The sequence below is a fragment of the Zea mays genome, chromosome 5 (genome assembly GCF_902167145.1).
Source record: "Zea mays cultivar B73 chromosome 5, Zm-B73-REFERENCE-NAM-5.0, whole genome shotgun sequence".
Lineage (NCBI taxonomy): Eukaryota > Viridiplantae > Streptophyta > Magnoliopsida > Poales > Poaceae > Zea > Zea mays.
In genome coordinates this window covers 176323350-176330064 of record NC_050100.1, presented here as the reverse complement: position 1 = coordinate 176330064, position 6715 = coordinate 176323350, and positions in this window count along the sequence as shown.

Below are 6715 nucleotides of genomic sequence, written 5' to 3'. Positions count from 1 at the left end.
TTGTAGCATGAATAAAGTTACCTATTTTTCCATGAAAAGAGAGGTCATTCAATGGCCATGAGAGCTCCTTCAGTAGCGATCAGAGTTCCCTCAATATCTCTGAGAGGTCCTTCAATGTCTTTGACAACACCTTCTATGTCTGTAAAGAAAGCACAGGTAATCATAACTGACAAAATCATCGTAGAAAAAAAGTGCATGAGATGGGACATGGGTCTTTTCGGGTCATCGCTTGACAGGTGGGCTTCCACAGAAAAAAGTGCATGGGATGGTAACGCATCAGCTGCCCTGAGCCTGAACAAGATAATATAAGGTTGAGTGTTCCAATTAATTCTGGGCAAACTAGCTCATTCAGAAAAAGAAGAAAGCTGGTTTATTACAGTTTCATTGTGGCACCAAGCTCTATAAATTCAGACAGTGTGCTTCATGAATTCCATCACTGAAACTTATTAGAAAACTTTAGTATTATTCTTGGCAGCAATAGGTGAGTATAAACATATATGCTAACTACAGTTAATAAATACTGTTAGGCAAGTGTAGAATACTGCAACACACGGAAATAAAATCATACGGAGAACAATGGAGTTCAGAAAATGATAGCAAAACTTACAGAGTGACTTACATGACTGAAATGAGAAGCAATTGATTAGGGATCTTCTAACTGTACTCCAACATTAAACACCTGGATAAATTAATACCTCAAGAAAACATAATGTGGCAGATTCTTAGCAATATGTCCTGCAAACAAGCATTATTCATATCATTGAGCTGAAGTAAATGGTACTGTTTAGGAAGGCTGATCCCAAATCTAGCACCAATGTCTGTCAACCAAAAACACTAACCACTCTACAAAACTTTGACGATGGGCAACTACAGTAGCTAGACGACCTGAAAAAATACAAGAAACAAAAATCAAGGCCAGTAACCAAAATAGAGAGGATGAGATTTTCTGTGGCCAACCTAAAATCCAGCCTTCGACTAGTGCTTGCTCAATCGAATTGCAAAAAAGAGGAAGAAGCGCCATGTGCATACAAATGATACTTAAATGGAAGACTGAGACAGGTGGTTTATGACAAAACTTAACTTATCCAGCAACTAGAGCAATGATTAAAATACACAGTGATATATGAATACAGAACGCCGGTTGCACTGTGACAAGAATTCAGAGAGTTCACATGCACGCAAAGATCAACTATGCAGTTCTATTTAGTCAGCCAAGAAATGATAAGATAGTATGGCATAATGACTGCTCCAGCTAGCAATAAGAACCTCTATATCTCTTGGAAATATCAGGAAAAAATGTTAGAGGAACGAGTCTGACTCTATCCCTCACTTCCTGATCGAGTGCAATAAACTTACTAGTTTCGGCCCCGAAACTATAGATTTTGGTTCAATAATGTCTCAAGGTAATAAAATTTTGATGATTTAGAGTGCATTACTTCTACCTAATGTATCAAACTTCAAGACCATGAACATCAAGCCAACATCAAAATAAATGGGGGCACCGAGGATTTCAGTTTCATTCATTAGCATTGGCCCATGCTACCACTATGAACCATAAATATGAAGCTTGATAAATATGAGTCCTGGACAAACCAACACGATTTTGGAGAATGGTAGTGATTCCAACTCGAATGTGAGCTTCCCAAATTGATGCAGATATTGATCTCAAAAAATCATGAAGTGGCTTTAGCGTTCCCACAACAAAACAAACATAAAGTGTTAAAAATCATTCAGAAGAATTTATTAAATATCATTCATAACAAAAAGTTTAACACTCTTCAAATCATACCATTGCATTGAAAATTGGTGATCAGATCATCAGTTTAGTTTAGAAATGAAGAAACAGTAAATGCAGAAAGATTCATGTAAAACATTCTGGTCAATCATATACCATTCTAGTCATTTCATGCAGTTTCTCCGCACTCATAGTGTCAACTTTGAGTTTATGAACTAGTAACTACAGTAGGTTAATGGCAAGTTCTACGCACTTAGAACCTACAAACAATGTAATCAACAAAATCATATAAGAAATTAAGCATCAAACTATATTTGACACCAATTAAACAAGTAAAATAGTACTCCCTTTTCTCGAGTTATGACCCAAAAAATTGGTATTCATGAACCCACAACACAACTGCTAAATACTAGCTAAGACAGGATTCGATAGGCTATGTGAGTTTGTCACTTAGGCAAGCTTTCAATCCACATTTCAAAAATAGAGTAACAAAAGTGCCTATCTAGATGCACAAATTTAAAATATGCCAACTAAGACCTGCATAGAAAGTGTCAGCGCTAACACAGCGATTTAGAGACTAAATTGACATCGAGATACATGCATGGAAATTCAATACCATCTGTTAAGCTTAAGATTTGAAGGAAGATCATGTCTATTACACCAGGCTCACAAAACTCATATGCCCCATCTTCAGATGCTATTGCAATAAGTGACACAAGTTCAAAGCATTCTTCAGTGATTGCTAGATCAGTCCTGTAGCACACGATGCAGCTACAATCATAAGCAAACATGCATCGCAAGCAAAGCATCAAACATAGCTAGTGATAGCAAAATGGGTGGCCTCGGCTCTTAACAGATTCAAAATAGGATAGCAACTGAATATTCCACTGGTAGTGTTGGGTACCGTAATTAGGGGTATCCCCAACACTCCTAAACACGGCTGGTAACCACCCTCAGCACGAACCGCAAAGACTGATGGACACGGTTCAGGTCAATGCCTCATCTACCAAGGGACGCAATCTCGCCTCACCTGAGCCCGGCCTCGGACGGGAACAGTAGTCCCGGACGAATTCACGCCTCGCCCGAGGGCCTCCTCAGGCGAGGGACGCACCCTCGACTCGCCTGAAGCCCAGCTCGGGCAGGCTTCGTTGTGAAGCAACCTTGGACAAATCGCCTCACCAACCGACCGTATCGCATGCACACTTAATGCGGGGATCGCCTGACACCTTATCCTGACACGCGTGCCTCAGTCGGCAAGGTCGAAGTGACCGCAGTCACTTCGCCCTTTCACTGACCGACCTGACAGGAAAGCAGCGCCGCTCGCCCCGCTCCGACTGCTGTGCCACCCACTGGGGTAAGACTGACAACAGTCGAGTTTAGCCTCGAGCGCAACAGGAAGCTCCGCCTCGCCCGACCTTAGGCCTTGGCCTCGGGAGGAGGTCTCCGCCTCGCCCGACCCTAGGGCTCAGCCTCAGCCTCGGCCTCGGGAGGAATCGCGTCCTCGCCCGACCCCGGCCTCGGCCTCAGGAGAAGTCTCCGCCTCGCCTGACCTTGGGCTCGGACCGACCACACCACCGAGGATACATCATTACCCTACCCCTAGCTAGCTCAGGCTACGAGGGAACAAGACCGGCGTCCCATCTAAGGTTACTCCGGTAACAGGTAATGATGGTTCCCCGCGTGTGCCCCTAACGTCGGATTGCTCTCAACCTCCTACAGAAGCAAGGAGACGTCAGCAGGATCCTAGCCGCACCGCCAGCTGTGCTTCTACAAGGCTCAGGCACTTCTCCGACGGCCACGTTATCACGTACACAGAGCTCAAGCACTCCTCCGACTGCCACGTTGGCATGTACACAGGGCTCAGGCACTTCTCTGCCAGACACGTTAGCGCATAGCTACACCCCCATTGTACATTTGGACCCTCTCCTTGCATCTATAAAAGGGAGGTCCAGGGCCTTCCTGCGGGGGGGGGGGGGGGGGTCGCGTGGGGGACGAGCAAACGAACAGGCTCTCTCTCGCGACGCTTGTAACCCCTACTACGAGCATCCCCCCGGTGCGAGATAATACAAGACGCATTCCCCCCTTGTGTTCCATCTTGCGCCAACCCATCTGGGCAGGGGCACGCAGCGATAAAATTCACTGGTCGGCACGATTGAGGGTCCCCCGGGTTCGAAACGCCGACAGTTGGCGCGCCAGGTAGGGGCCTGCTACGTGTTAACGAACACCTTACCATTGAGTTCCAGATGGGTAGTCTTCAACAACCTCTTCAGTCCGGGACGGTGCTCTGCTTCGGGAGTCTCGAGTTCATGTCCCTATACGGCGGCTACGACATGGTACTCCTCCCCCCGCGCGACAACAACGACAGTCGTCAGCTCGCCCGGTGGCGGCGAACTCGACGACGTCTTCCCCCCGTGGCGGAAGAGCAGCATCCGGGTTTGCCCTGCCACCCTCCTCACCGCAGGAGGAGGAGACAGGGCAACTGTGGCCAGGCAGGAGGCGGCACCTCGTCGACTGTCGGTCCAGAGCGAGCCGACGACGCCGGCACCCCAGCGGGGGACATGTCGGGTGTTGTCCTCGCACCTGAGACAACGACGGATGTCGTTTCCCCGCGACGTGCCAACCCCAAGTGGACTGATGACGCCAGCACTCTCGCGAAGGACTTGCTGGGTTAGCCTCGTACCTGAGATGACGGTGCATTCCGCCCCCGACGCGAGTTCACGACCGTCCATCGATCAAGAGGTACCGTCCATTTTCCACCCTATCCCTTTTAGATTCTTCTTCGATCCACCAAGCGACCCCGCTTCGGTGAGCGCTTTGGCTAGGGCATATCCTGATCTTCCAGGGTATCCTATGCGTTCATCTTGGGACCGACTGACGACCGTCTCAACCTCCAGGCCCCCGGGTTCCGAGGAAGAAGACGACCCCGACTCCGGTTGGGATTTCTTCGGGCTCCGTGATCCCAGTGCCATGCGAGACTTCATGACCGCATGTGACTACTGCCTCTCCGGTTGCTCTGACGATGGCCGCAGCCTTGACGACGAGGGTTGTGGCCCAAGTCGCGAATGTTTCCACGTCGATCTGGGGGGTCGCGACGAAGGCAACCACCTCGGTATGTCGGAGGATGACGATCCCTCTGGGCCTGCTTCTCGCGTTGACATCCCGCAGGAGCTAGCTGTGGTCCCAGTCCCTGCGGGGGGTCAGGACACACAGCTCGAGCAAATCCGCAAGATGCAGGCCAAGCTCGATGAGGAAGCAGGGCAACTTATGTAGCTTCGGTAAAACATCGAGCAAAAGTGGGCAGGCCGAGCACTCGCAGGAGAAGTGCGTCATCGGGCCCGAGACGTCCAACGCCATATTGTTGATGATGCCAGGGCAAGGCTGCCCCCGGCCTCCAGCAGGGTCCACCAGAATCTAGCTGCAGCAGCAGTGCTACTCCGAGCAATGCCAGAGCCATCCACCACCGAGGGGCGGCGTATCCAGGGAGAACTCAAGAATCTCCTGGAGGATGCCACGGTCCGACGGGCCGAAAGCTCTGCCTCCCGAAGGCAAGGGTGCCCCTCGGAGCATCGCGCAACGACCTCCCGACTCATGCGGGAGGCCTCGGTCCGCACCGGGCGCACGCGGGACGGGACGCCTGCAGCCTCGGATCGCCTCGGCGAGGAGCACCACCGCCGCGACCGTCGAGCCCGCCTCGATGAGAAGGTGCGCCGAGGCTACCACCCCAGGCGCGGAGGACGCTACGACAGTGAGGAGGATCGAAGTCCCTCGCCCGAAGCACTGGGTCCGCAAGCCTTCAGCCGGGCCATATGACGGGCGCCGTTCCCAGCCCAATTCTGGGCCCCGACTACCATCACCAAGTACTCGGGGGAAACAAGGCCAGAGTTGTGGCTTGCGGACTACCGGCTGGCATGCCAGTTGGGAGGAACGAACGACGACAACCTCATCATCCGCAATCTCCACCTGTTCCTCTCCGACGCCGCCCGGGCCTGGCTGGAGCATCTGCCTCCTGCACAGATCTCCAACTAGGACGACCTGGTCAAAGCCTTCGTTGGAAACTTCCAAGGTACGTACGTACGCCTTGGGAACTCTTGGGATCTCCGAAGCTGCCGCCAGCAGCTAGTGGAATCCCTGCGAGAGTACATCCGGCGGTTTTCGAAGCAGCGCACCGAGTTGCCCAACATCACCGACTCGGATGTCATCAGGGTGTTCCTCGCCGGCACCACTTGCTGAGACCTGGTGAGCAAACTGGGACGCAAGACTCCCACCAAGGCGAGCGAATTGATGGACATCGCCACCAAGTTCGCCTCTGGCCAGGAGGTGGTCGAAGCCATCTTCTGGAAGGACAAGCAGCCTCAGGGACGGCAGAAGGAAGACGTCCCCGAGGCGTCCGCCCAGTGTGGCACGAAGAAGAAGACCAAGAAGAAGTCGCAAGCGAAGCGCGACGCCGCTGACGCAGATCTTGTCGCTGCTGCCTAGCACAGGAACCCTCGGAAGCCTCCCGAAGTGGCCAACCTGTTCGACAAGATGCTCAAGGAGTCGTGCCCCTATCACCAGGGTCCCGTCAAGCACACTCTTGAGGAATGCGTCATGATTCGGTGCTACTTCCATAAAGCCGGGTCCCCGGCGGGAGATGGAAAAGGCCAAGACAAACAAGAAGGACGGAGACAAGGCAGAGGAGTTCCCCGAGGTCCACGGCTGCTTCATGATCTACGGTGGGCAAGTGGCGAACACCTCGGCTCGGCACTGCAAGTAGGAGCGCCGGGAGGTCTGCTTGGTGAAGGTGGCGGCGCCAGTCTACCTAGACTGGTTTGACAAGCCCATCACCTTCGACCAAGGCGACCACCCCAACTGCGTGCCGAGCCCAGGAAGGTACCCGCTCGTTGTCGACCCCGTCATCGGCAACGCCAGGCTCACCAAGGTCCTCATGGACGGAGGCAGCAGCCTCAACATCATCTACGCCGAGACCCTCGGGCTCTTGGG